At 37.6% G+C, this 14,105-nt stretch overlaps 1 long non-coding RNA gene across 2 annotated transcripts in view; it reads left to right on the top strand.

Moving 5' to 3' along the window:
* LOC123833613 (uncharacterized) overlaps positions 1-14,105 on the top strand; it is a 273,703-nt gene that overhangs the window by 9,203 nt on the left and 250,395 nt on the right. Inside the window, exon 3 of one of the 2 annotated variants that reach the window (XR_006788307.3) lies at positions 274-3,934. This is a non-coding gene — a long non-coding RNA (uncharacterized LOC123833613). Of the gene's footprint in view, positions 1-273; positions 3,935-7,391; positions 7,450-14,105 lie in introns of those variants that run through there. The other variant, XR_010412104.1, reaches the window with a different exon arrangement.

A 14,105-nucleotide genomic window follows, 5' to 3' on the forward strand; every position in this document is an offset into this window, starting at 1 on the left:
GTCCTTGCAGCTTCTGCGGCACCGGTCCTGGATGCGCTGCCTTCTGGCAGACGGTCCTTCTCCCTCCTGACTGAAATGTCGGTGGGCGTCGCTCAGGGTTCTGCCCCAGGCCCTTTTCTCGCCTTGTCAGTAATAGCATCTCGCGACGTGGCTTCAGATACTGTTAAAAAGTATTAGGTCTTCTGTTTCCAGCTCAGATGATACGGATAACCGCCTAGCTCCGGTCGTGGAGGGCCAACTGATGATTGGACATCTCTGCTTTCTGTCTTACAGACACCAAGAACTCGCAATGACCTGAGTGGACCAATCCTTCCTTTTCGCCTTTAAAATAAACTGGGCAAATAACTTGTCCACGATCGCCGAGTTATTAAAGCAACAAACCAAAGCGTTTCCCTATATTTCTTCCTCACCTTAGACCTCCGTAGCTACGAGCTTCCTGGCCAAATCTTGTTGATTCTACTTTTGTAATGTTTCGCATTTTCATTTCTTTTTCCTTAGTCTCAGGCTCTGGTTTCTTCCTTGGATTCTTGAAGTTATTTTTTTCAAGCCTAACATTCTCCCAAATCACCTTTACATTGCTTCTGTAGTCTTGGAGGTTGCACATCCCATTGTTACATTGTTTAAAATCCTGTGTTTATGTGCACAGTGCTATGTTTACCGATTTGGGGAATGTACCCACGAAGAAGACATGATGCCCCGGGAGAGTTCCATTCCAGCAAACAAATAATTACATACACCCAGAAATTAATAAGAACTATGAGTATTATGAATAAATAACTATAGGTCAATGGGAAAACTCTTCTGTATTTGAGATGATCATGCTGTTTTTATTATTACTATTTTTTTACTCTTTCTTGGTAGTATTGTCTGCCCTTTGGAATGATATTTTGAAGGATCCATTTTATTTTTTTCCTGAAGTTGTCAGTGAAGGTGCTTCCTTTTTTTTTTTTAAAGATTTTATTTATTTATTTGAGAGAGAGAATGAGAGAGAACACATGAGAGGGGGGAGGGTCAGAGGGAGAAGCAGGCTCCCTGCCGAGCAGGGAGCCCGATGCGGGACTCGATCCCGGGACTCCAGGATCATGACCTGAGCCAAAGGCAGTCGCTTAACCAACTGAGCCACCCAGGCGCCCCGTGAAGGTGCTTCCTGAATAAGATATTTAGTTCATGTCAGCCCTTCAGTTTAATTTGTTTTTATCCTGCTAGCAAAGGATCCGAAAGTATTTTATGTAGCGTGAGATTAAAATAATGAGAGGATGTTTGCAGGCTGATATATCCAATCTTCATAGTGCCAAGCAGTCAGCCTTTCATCTTTTCCAGGTCTAAAAACTTATCTTATTTTCTCTAGACACTTGCTCTTCACTACTAGAAACCTGGATCTTCAAAATTTGTCCTGAAAACTTTTTTAGCTAGATGGTGGGAAAAAAAAAAAAAAAAAAAGTATTCCTGGACATTAATGAGTTGCCCACACACTGACTGCTATAAATAAGATTTGGACCTGAATATCACATTGCTTATTCAAATTTCTTGTGTCTTTTTCATTGGCAGAAGAAAAATGAATCTGATCAGTAATAAAAAATAATGCAATATAGTAAAACTCTACTATTATGTGGGTTAATTTATCTTTGGCTAAATTATGGGGTATGACTATATGGCCTTCCCATTTTTAAACACAAATGGACTGTAATTGAGATGGTTTTGTCTTTTTTTTTTTTTTTTTTGCCAGTGCTTGAAGTTCTGCATGATTTTGTATTGAGAAGCCATTCTTTCATCAGTCTTACTAGCGTTATCTGAGCTTAATCTGGGGTATACTTTATAGCCAGTGATGAAAGGCCTAAAGTAAGCAGAAGTTATGTATTTGTTGGTGTTAATGACAGCATGAATAGAATAGTTTGGTAATCTTAACACCAGTTATAACTATCACTACTAGATATTAAGTAGCACCTGGATCTCATATCAAATAAGATTGTGTAAATGAAATCATTTTGAAGAGAACAAAGCATAGCAGTTGATACTTCTGGGGGTTTCTGCCCAATACATTGACTCTTTCCCTTGCCAACCCCCCCCCGCCTCGCAGTCCATCCCATGGGGTGGGCTTGCTGATAATCATGTTTATATTACACAACCCCTAAGCCTTGACTCATGCTTTTGACTTCCTGATGCATATTTGATTCAAGCTAGGCCACTAAGATTCTCTTTTTGAGTAGTTGAGACCAAAACCCAGCTAAAACTATATATATAATTTGGGAGCAAGAGGTAGTTTTATTCAGTATATTGATGGAGAGGCAGAGTAAATTCAGTCTTCCAAGAGGAAAACAAGGCAGGCAAGTGAGGAGAGAGGACTTCTTAGTTCCTGGCATCTGGCCGTTTCTGGTTCTGATTCCTTGTTAATTCACACAACATATTTGTATTCCTATAACAAGTTCTTCCTTTAGGTTTAGGTTAAGTCTGTGTGGTGTCTGTTACTGTAGTCAAAGAATTTAGACCAGTGAAAATGATGGTATTATTACTATGGGCTGGTAATCAACTACTCTGTAAGCAGTTAGTTGATAGTTATGAATTTTTGTTTATTTTATAAGTTGGTAAGTTATGTTTTTTATTTTTAACACTTTGCTTTTCTGATGTGTGTTACACTAAAGAATGCCTCCCCAAGATAATATGAATAGAAATTTACATCAAAAAATAGTAAAAAACCATAAAATTTATATCTGGTAGAAGGGATAATAATGAGTTATAGTGTACATAATATATGCCCAATATTGTAAAAAGATAGTAGAAGAGAAAGGAAATTGTTCAGAAAATGCGTCTTTTTAGTAGTTGAAATTGTATGTCAAAATGGATGGCATGTGGATCATTCTGCAGCAAGAAAAAAATATGGCTATTGATTAAAATAACTTGAGAGTGGTAGTTTACAAAATTATGGTCCTGTGTTATTTGTGCTTTTTAAAAGATAGTAGCTTATGTTTTTATGTTTAGACTGCTAGTAAATATATAGTTTAGCAGAATAAAAAACTTGCATCATGTTCTATATTTTTATCATTGCATTGCAGTTTAATGAAATCCATAATTTACCTCATTGACATGACAACAAAAAACATCAAGATATAATTATAATCAGAATATTGTTCATCTAAGTGCTTTAGTTGTAAATATCCAGGATTGATGATTATAGAATAATAACTCATAATGGTATGCAGTGAGATGGGGATTGTTTGATAATAGATAAAGAGGTGAAAGAAGAGAATTATGTATCTATTTAACCTGAAAGTTGCCAGCAGGGAATTAATGTCACTTGTCAAAGACATGTGATCAAATTTATTACCAGGTGTGTTCAAATACTATTACCAAGTCTATGAGAACAGACTTGCTGTGTTTGCAACTTGTTTGCAACAGCCTTTCAAGGAGTTAGGTTCACACATTTTCATTTTGACTTGGGAAGGTTAACTTTACTTGTTACTTAGAAGGATGCACACATAAGCAAAACATCATGATTTTTAAAAAGTACTAGATCGGGGCACCTGGGTGGCTCGGTCGTTAACTGCCTGCCTTCTGCTCAGGTCATAATCCCAGGGTCCTGGGGTCGTAGTTTTGAAAGCAAAGATGTGTATCCTTTGAAGTTTAGTGCCATGAATGTCTTGTTGCAGAGAAATCTACCTAGAAATTTAAGCCCACATCTGCAAGAGTCTACAAGATAATTTCCACCAGATACCCTCAAGTATCATCTGACACCAGGATTTTTCTTAGGAATTGTATTAAATTTCAGCTTCTTATAATTCTACATTCCTGCAACTTTCTAGACCTTTGCAGCATTTTTGCTCTGGTAGCTTCCCAGCTCCAATTCTGGTTACTTGGAAAGAGAAGGGAAATGAAACCAAAGAAACAAAAAGACTAATGCAAAGAATTCTACTCAAATGCCCAAACTAACTTGATTAAAGTATCTTTGGAAAAATGTTGATAATTTATACTTATTTTTAGATATTCCAACTAGGAAAAAATTGTGAAATGAATTCTACAGTGGAAAAGGCTATTTTCTTTTTCATTATCTCAGTAAATGTTAATGCATTAAAATCAATGTCATTGCTGTGAGTAGGTGGATTCTTAGTTATGAATTGAGGAGTATTGTGGATACTCTTTTTCTCCAAAACGACCTTCCCCAGTGTCTGATTGCGAGGCCTGAAATCCCAGTCATGAGAACTCTCATCTGTGGTAAGCACTGCCTTCTCCCTGTGGTTCTCTTTTAGAACTCCACTATTCCTGAGAGTGAAAAAAGTGATAAACACATATATATTTCCTTCCTGATATGGAGATATCTTGGGCATCCTGAGAACTTGGAGGAATTGGTGAGGAGAAGGATAAAATGCCAGACATATTAAATGGACATTTATTGAGCGCTTACTACATTCTCTAGCAATGTCCAAAAATTTCTATGATGATGAACATGTTCTGTATCTATGCTATTCAGTACAGTAGATGCCAGCCACATGTGACTACTGATTACTTGGAATATGGCTTGTGTGACTGAAGAACTGAATTTTAAATTTAATTTTAATTTAAATTGATTTAAATAGCCACATATAGTTAATGGCTACTGTATTGGACATCACATTTCTAGACACTGTGCTAAACATTATACATTTCTTATTTAATCTTCACAACAACTCCATGAAATAGGCAATATTTGCTCTCTTGGACAAAATCTGGGAACTGAAGTTCAGATAAATGAAGTAATTTTTTTTGTGTATCCTACATGTATGAGTGGTAGAGTGGGATTTGGGCCCAGGTCTGAAACTGCCTCTCTGAAAATAAAGTTTCTCACTCTTTGTGTTGCCAAGTCTTAGCTGCCATCTTCAGAGACTGCCTTTCTTCCAGCTGCTGTGGAGGAAATAAAGGATCATGAAATTAAAAAATATATACAATTATTTCATCTTATTTGAAAGTAAAGTTGACCCTTGTACAACATGGGTCTGAACTGCAAGGGTCGGCTTATACATGGATATTTTAAAGTATAATACTGTAAATGTATTTTCTCTTCCTTAACATTTTCTTAATAACGTTTTCTTTTCTCCAGCTTATTGTAAGAATACAGGATAAAATACATATAACATATAAAATATGTGTTAATCGAATGTTTATGTTCTCAGTAAGGCTTCCAGTCAACAGTAGTTAAGTTCTGGGGGTGTCCAAAGTTACGTGTGGATTTTCAGTTGTGTGAGGGGTCACTGCCCCTAACCCCTATATTGTTCAAGGGTCTATTGTATAGTAATTTCTCTAGTGAAGGGCACTATGTAACTTGAGAGATTCTTTTTTTAAAGGCTGAAAAAAGTTTTATTTTAAGAGCTGTTGCTCTTGGGCTTTGATAAAACAATCAAATTAATTAGTCTGCCTCAAAAGAAATCTTGATCTTACTGCTGGGTATCCTAGTCCTGGAGCCTGACTACTGAGAATAGTCTATTCTACCAGTGAGGCCTTGTGACCGTCAACTGTTATTACTGAAAATTTACTAGCCTTGAGTTGCCTGAGAGAGGGGGCTGATTAATAGAAATCTATTGCATATATGATTTCGTCTCTCTCGGTAGTAATAAAAATGCAGAGAACATCACCAACTTATGAATGGCTGTAGAAGTGATTTCTAGTTCTACTTTCTTATCTTTTAGACATTTAAAAAAAAATTTCATTATGTTATGTTAATCACCATAAAATTACATCATTAGTTTTTGATGTAGTGTTCCATGATTCATTGTTTGTGCATAACATCCAGTGCTCCATGCAGTACGTGCCCTCTTTAATACCCATCACCTGGCTAACCCATCCTCCCACCCCCCCTCCCCTCTAGAACCCTCAGTTTGTTTCTCAGAGTCCACAGTCTCTCATGGTTTGTCTCCCCCTCCGATTTCCCCCCCTTCATTTTTCCCGTCCTACTATCTTCTTCTTCTTTTTTTAAACATATAATGTATTATTTGTTTCAGAGGTACAGATCTGTGATTCAAGTCTTTCACAATTCACAGTGCTCACCATAGCACATACCCTCCCAAATGTCTATCACCCAGCCACCCCATCCCTCCCACCCCCACCACTCCAGCAACCCTCAGTTTGTTTCCTAAGATTAAGAATTCCTCATATCAGTGAGATCATATGATACATGTCTTTCTCTGATTGACTTATTTCGCTCAGCATAAAACCCTCCAGTTCCATCCTTGTCATTGCAAATGGCAAGATTTCATTCCTTTTGATGGCTGCATAATATTCCACTGTATATATATATATACCACATCTTCTTTATCCATTCATCTGTCGATGGACATCTTGGCTCTTTCCATAGTTTGGCTATTGTGGACATTGCTGCTATAAACATCAGGGTAAACGTACCCCTTTGTATCCCTGCATTTGTATCTTTGGGGTAAATACCCAGTAGTGCAATTGCTGGGTCACAGCAACCTCTTAGACCTCAGCTGCAGCAACTTCTTCCTAGAAACATCGCCAAAGGCAAGGGAAGCAAGGGCAAAAATGAACTATTGGGACTTCATCAAGATAAAAAGCTTTTGCACAGCAAAAGAAACAGTCAACAAGGGCGCCTGGGTGGCTCAGATGGTTGAGCATCTGCCTTCGGCTCGGGTCATGATCCCGGGGTCCTGAGATCGAGTCCCACGTCGGGCTCCTGGCTCGGCGGGGAGCCTGCTTCTCCCTCTGACCCTCTCCCCTCTCATGCTGTTTCTCTCTTGCTCGCTCTCTAAAAAATAAATAAATAAAATCTTTAAAAAAAAAACAAAACAGTCAACAAAACCAAAAGACAGCGGACAGAATGGGAGAAGATATTTGCAAATGGCATATCAGATAAAGGGCTAGTATCCAAAATCTACGAAGAACTTATCAAACTCAACACCCAAAGAACAAATGATCCAATCAAGAAATGGGCAGTAGACATTTTTAATAAGTTAATGGAAGCAACAAATTGCTCTATTCCTGTGCCACTCAGGAGAGGCAAAATAGGTGGCTCTTTGAACTCCAGAACCGTTCAACTTCAGAATGGAAGGCCAGAAGATTATTTTTATGGGAAATCAAACTTTCTTAGCGATAGTAAGAGGGTTTTTTTCAATGTTCTTCTAATCCTAACTCTTCCACTCTCAGTAATTACACTGTGGTTAATGAATGGCCATTTCTTGCAGTTCTGAATTCCCCTCTTTAATCCTGATTCTAGCTTTAATACCCTCCGTTGGATGGTCTCACCTTCCATTTAATTCCCTTATAATTTTAATTTGCAGTGTTTTTTTAGTCAAATAGTTTCACATCTATTTGCTTTAGTAAAGTTTCAGCTCTGGAAGATTATATTTCATGTTCTAGAATTTATCTGTGAGCTCAGCTTAGAATGTTGAATATCATTTGCTTTTTTACAGAACTGGGAAATTATAGGGTTGATGACACAGGAACCACATCTCACTGAAGATGAAATATGTGAGTTTTCTCCTCGCTTTTTAGCAAATTAATTACAATTTTCCCCCAAAGTGGGTTTTTTGTTGTTGCTGTTTTTACTTGGTAAAGTTCACTTTGTGCTTTCCAGACCCTAGATTTTGTAGGTATTTGTTGCTGGGACTTTTGTCTTAATGAAGTCTGGCAGCATCTCTTGAGGTGAGACAACCAATTTTACTTTTGCTCTGGCACTGAGTCCAGCCATCTGCTGTAGGTCTGACTTTCAAACACAAAGGGAAAACACAAAGTATAGCCAACGTGGTGGTGACAGCTGGTGGGAAAAAAGAATCATTGTGTTTGACAGTGTCCTTTGGTAACAGACCAGGAGGTGAGCCAAATACATTATATTATCTCAAATATGGATGCCTGCAGGTTAGTTGGAACTTTAATTTCTGACTCATCCACCTTATTTCCACTTCTTGGAGGAAACCCCTTTTTGTCACACATTGTCATATCCACATGTTCTTGGACAAGGGAACTATATAGACCAACATCAAAGTAGATCTTCCACTAAACAGAGTGCCTTGCATTTAACCAATGCCTTGTGGATGTGCTATTTGTTTCAGCCTATGTGTATGCATTTTTTTTAAAGATTTTATTTATTTGACAGAGAGATAGAGCACAAGTAGGCAGAGCGGCAGTCAGAGGCAGAGAGAGAAGCAGACTCCCCACTGAGCGGGGAGCCTGATGCGGGATTCGATCCCAGAACCCTGGGATCATGACCTGAGCTGAAGGCAGAAGCTTAATGACTGAGCCACCCAGGTGCCCAGCCTATGTGTATTTTTAAACCAGAAATGATCACAGACAGAATTTGTATATTTTAGGGCAAATAGTCATCTTAGAGATATTACTTCAATACTTTAATTTTTTTCTCCATTAAAAAATTCCATACTAATTAATAATATCTAAGTAGGGGGGAATTTAATTAATTAGTTAATTAATTTTAAGATTTAAATTAAAATAACATATAGTATATTATTAGTTTCAGAGGTAGAGTTTAGTGATTCATCAGTTGCCTATAACACCAGGTGCTCATTACATCGAGTGCCGTCCTTAATGACCATCACCCAGTTACTCCATCCCCCCACCCACCTTCCCTCCAGCAACCCTCAGTTTGTTTCCTATAGTTAAGAGTATCTTGGGAAAATTTATTTTAGATGATTAAATTTACATTTGAACAACTGGAATTTTATTTCAAATCATCTGGAGTAAATCATATTCTATGTTGGTTTTTACAACTAATTAAGTTGTTTCAATTTTTTGGTTTTATTTTTTAGTAAGCAAATGAAGCTATGGCAGATCCTTGAACATAGTTAATTATTGAAAGCTGCCTTATATTTAAAGAAACACCATATTAGGATTGGGGTGAGGTAGGTGTAGAGATAAGAGATTGACGTCAACCTTAAAAGACAAGGTCATTTCTTGCTTCCCATTTTGGAAAGTGTCTGGAATTCATGGTAATTTGGTTTTCAACTCTGTATTTGGAAACTTAGTTTTGTCTTTCCCCAAAGGTCAATATAAAGAACGCATTTTCTGCCAAGAGCCAATCAAACAGGAGTGTGCGATCAATGAAAGAGGTGGTTAAAAACCTACTTCATTTTCTTCCTTTGGAGAAATATAAAATGCTTATTCACTAAATATGAAACCAAGTTATCTATTATTCACCACAAACCTTTTCTGGAGCAAAGTACAGCATAAATTATTTATTTTGCATTATGAAATAAAGTTTAAAGTTATGTGAGAAAGGAAGGCACTTTAGAGTAAATGAGAATGGGAGAGATGCAGGAGATAAGGTTATATATATATATATATATATATATCTTTATCAAGAGAGATTGATTTAGAGGAAGAAGAGGGAAAGAAAGAAAATGTCTGGATTATTTTTTAAAATTTATTTATTTACTTGAAAGAGAGAGAGAAGGAGAGAGAGAGAGAACGAGCAGGGGGAAGAGCAGAGGGAGAGGGAGAAGCAGGCTTCCCGCTGAGCAGGGACTCAGATGCCGGGCTTCATCCCAGGACCCTGAAATCATGACCTGAGCTGAAGGCAGATGCTTAACTGACTAAGCCACACAGGCGCCCCATGGATTATTTATAAGTATGAACTTATGTCCCTGGTAATGGTTTGTCCCATTGTTAACCTGGGACTACTATCAGGGTTAACTAACGTCTCTTTAAAATTTTCCATTAAAATTCTTGATTTTATTTTTCATTCAACAATTGAGTATATACTGAGGATTTACTAGTTGCAAGGCAATGTGATGGGGTATGGGGAATCATAATATTTGGTGAGCAAATACCCTATGCCAGATGCTAGACAAAGACTTTTTTGTAGGTTTTGTTTAATCTTTACAACAATCCTGTGAGGTAGGAGTTACTGCTTCTTCTCACTGTATATTACATGTAGAGAAAATGGGATGTGGAGAAGTTAGAGCTGATAGAAAAAAATTTTTTTAAAGTGTTCTGATTTTTGTTGTATAAGTATACCTATCATGGCTGATTTCCAGCTATCAACAGTTTAACAGTTGGCTTGCAAAATTTCTGAATATTAAACTATTTGTGAGTGCAGGTATGAGCCGGCTTCAGTACACCACTGAAGGTGATTGTCTGCCTGTCCTCAAAATACTTAAAATCCAGTAGGGAAGATAAGACTATGTAATGCAACTGGAAAATAAGAGGAACCAAATAAGGTGGTATGGAAGTTTATAGCAGAGATACATTTTCACTCAGCTGTTTTTCTTGTAATTTAAATTTGCAGTTAGAGAAGGTTCTATGATGGGAACATTTCGACTGTATTTTGAGGAATGGGTACGATTTGATGAGGTGGAATTAGGGACAGCACAGCTGTAGGGGTTGGAAAAAGCATGATCAACCACTGTTCAATGTTCCTAAGCTTTTCTCATTCTTAAAAGTGTGCTTTTGGCTGTGAAGTAGCAATACCCTAGTAGTCCACAAGGTGGAGGAATAACTCTATCTTTTTCTCATTTTAAATGCAAATAACGGAATACCCATTTTACATAAACTGGACAAGAAATTTTTCTCTGTTGAAAATAAGGAAAAGTTAAAAAATGATTGTGGGAATCATGATGAGGAATTTCAGAAAAATGCTTTCTTTTGCTGTGTAGTGTTAGATTCACATTTATATACAATCTAAGAGAATTTCATATTCAAGATATAACCTAGGTAGGTATGGAATTCAGAGTGAATAAGTTTGACGAAGATACAAAGTAAATTCATTCACCAGATCTGAATGGCTAAAGTGTGCCAGTCCCTATGCCATGTGATTTTTACCTGTTACACTTTGTATCTGGGTCTCATTATATCTAGATCTGCCAATAGTCACAAAAATGCAACTTAACCAATTGTAGTACAAGTTTTAAAATGTGTTGTTGTTTTTATCACTAAAACTTATTTGATGCCAGAGTTATTTATAATGAATACTCGTTTACAGCATTTGTTTATTTAGTTATTCAACACACGTTTGTTGAGCACCTGCTGTGTGTTGTCCATTGGGCTATGTGCTATTTTAAATGGTCATTTAGTTCGCAGAGTGCTGCTGCTGGAAACTTTACAACCAGGTATTTTACCCCACATGGATGATAGCTCCAAAGAAAATGGGTTTAAATTAAGAAAGATGGTAGATCCATTCTACTGCACCAGAAAAAGTAGTGGAATGGGTGATGGAAGGTAGGTTAATGTGGCGGGTGGTTCTTCTGAGGAAATCTTCAAGAACAGAAGTGGTGTAATTAAAACATAGACTTGCTTCAAGGCAAGGCCTAGCCCTGTCTTGGGTTCTTTTCAGTCTTATTTCAAGTTTCTAAATGTTGGAAGAGTAACCTCAGCATACCATCTGTGAGTGACCAGTCTACATCAGAGTGGTGCAAATGGTCCTTTCTCTCACAGAGCAAGTTTTCTCAGCCTCATAGGACAGAAGATGTAACTAGGAACGAAATGTGGGACATGGGAACTGGAAACTGTTTTTTAAGTGCTAAGAGCCGAAGATGTGTAGATTACTGCCCCCATCCCCAGTGAGCCCGTCTCAGCCTTCAGCTATCCTGTGACCTTCGCTTGGAGTTTCCCGGGATTCCTTTCTGTCATTAGCCTCCTCCCCATCTCTACTTCCAAGCCCCTAGTTGTTTTTAATCTAATTCAGTTCTGGTTTGACTGAGATAAGGTGAAAATAGCCCTTACTCTGATTGTAATGTCATTATATCCCACTGGGACAAAATTCGGCTACGTATTGTAGCAGAAAAAGCTGGATGAATGAAGAATGAGATAGAGTTGGAAGAAAGAACAATAATACTCTGTGGGCCTGGGATCCTTCTTGATTCTCACAGATAAACAATAAATAAGAAAAGAACAAAATAAAGGGAAGTTTGTAGGTTCAAAACCTTCTTTGGTAGGTGGAAATTAAATTTTATTTAGAAATAGAGGACTGCAAAGGGGCTCCTGGGTGGCTCAGTCAGTAAGGTATCCAACTCTTGGTTTTGGCTCAGGTCATGATCTCGAGGTTGTGAGATCAAGCCCTGTGTCAGGCTCTGTGCTCAGCATGGAGTCTGCTTAAGATTCTCTCTCCTTCTTCCTCTGTCCCGCCCCCCGCTCTCTCTCTCAAATAAATAAATAAATCTTTAAAAAAAAATAGAGGACTGCATAACTTGTAGTTTTTGAGGTGATTATATGGTAATACTAAGCTAGGTTAGAGGGACTAACTACATGTTAACCCTACAGGAACAGCTAACTGTTTTGGGATGGAGGCCAATCATAGTAATTCTTTCAGAATCCTTCCACATACTCAAAAGCTTTAGGATATTTATTTTTTAAGTGGAAAAATGTGCAAAACAATAATTTCTGCTTCTTTATTCTTTGCTTAAACTCATGATATTTTTGTGCTATGCCATGAGGGAAATTCTGTCCATGCACACATAGTTTTTCCACTTGTCAGTACTATTTGCATACTGCTCACACAGATTCACTGAAATTGGGGATCTGGCATTATGCCTCAACAGTGAAGCAATTAAGAATTTGGTTTATATCATTGTATATTCCTCACCTTTCCTAGGTGTTTTTTGGTGAGGTAGTTTTAAATGGTCTTAGACCTGTATTGAAGGTAGTAGGTGCCTGAACTCTCAAGGATCATTATTTTGCTTTTATATGGAATCATCTTTAAATTTTTCATACCACTGTTGACTTGGGATAGGGACCTCAGAAGGTGAGGAGAAAAGAAAGCATGTGTATTAGAATAGCTGCATGAATTATCCAAATCCATGAACTATCAAAAGTCTTCTAAAACATCCTATTTCCCTGTACTAGATTTGCTAATTTAAGCTTTGCTTAGTTGATAATAATGGAATTTTCTAACCACAAACAATTGGTTGATGCAGAACTAACCATAGTGACAAGGAAAAAGGACACCAAGCTTGAAATCCATTGTTCCCAAAATACACTGAGGCACCTGGGGCCACTGAAGACAACTCATAGGGATACTGCAGGATATTTTAAATGTTCAAGGGAAACACAGTGATATACCAGTTACTGCTCTGGGATTGTTCACAGTTTCAACATTAGATCATACTACATTCCTTTTGATTAGGTAGTATCTTCAGGAAGCTGGGTTTTTGGTGATTACTGTTTTACCAAGCAGGTACCACTGACAATAATTGTGTGACAGGAAATGAGAGTGACAGTTTTCAGTTTGATTCCAAGGCTTGAGAAGTTGTGCAGCAGACACACGTTATCACATTAGTAAGTAAATGTGGTCAAGATTAAAATAATTTTTTTTTTCAATTTGTGTGAATTGACCTTCCAGATGGCGATTAAGTAGATGGGACATAAATAGTTATTAAGTTGTTTGTGCCTAGCAGAACTCTTAATGTATTTCTTCTGGCCTAAGAATGTCATGAAAGAGAGTAAATCAGACAGTAAAGGTTATCATGAATCAAAAAGTTTGGCAACCAGTAGTTTAAATTGTTTTTAAAAGTTGGTTTGGGTAGCCTTTTTTTCTTCTAAAAAGCTCTTGTATTTTTTTTTCCATCATTTTATCTAAATGTACAAATGTAATCATCTGCCTTTTTTTTTTTTTTTTTTTTTATAAGTAGTCTCCATGCCCAGCATGGAGCCCAGTGCAGGGCTTAAACTCACAAGCCTGAGATCAAGACCTGAGCTGAGATCAAGAGTTGGACGCTAGGGGCGTCTGGGTGGCTCAGTCATTAAGCGTCTGCCTTTGGCTCAGGTCATGATCCCAGAGTCCTGGGACTGAGCCCCTCATTGGGCTCCCTGCCGGTGGGAGGCCCGCTTCTCCCTCTCCCACTACCCCTGCTTGTGTTCCTGCTTTAGCTGTCTCTCTCTGTCAAAAAAAAAAAAAAAGAGTTGGATGCTTAACTGACTGAATCACCCAGATGCCCCTCATGTATCTATTTTTAAAAGTATTTTATTCTGTTTCTCCTAGCTTTCCTCTTCCTTCTCCTCTACCTTTTCATTTCCCTACCAGGCAACTCATTAGCAACCTAGTATATATCTTTTTATATTTGTCAAGGATATGCTTCTGTAAGATATATATATACATATTAACTTATTTAAACATGTAAGCCTGGGAGGGGTCACTGTTTTATGAAAATAAGAGCGTGATAGTTACAAAAGGCAGGTGA

The sequence above is a fragment of the Mirounga angustirostris genome, unplaced genomic scaffold (assembly GCF_029215605.1).
Source record: "Mirounga angustirostris isolate CCGP_5_RB_7025 unplaced genomic scaffold, mMirAng1.0.hap1 SCAF_1, whole genome shotgun sequence".
Classification (NCBI taxonomy): Eukaryota; Metazoa; Chordata; class Mammalia; order Carnivora; family Phocidae; genus Mirounga; species Mirounga angustirostris.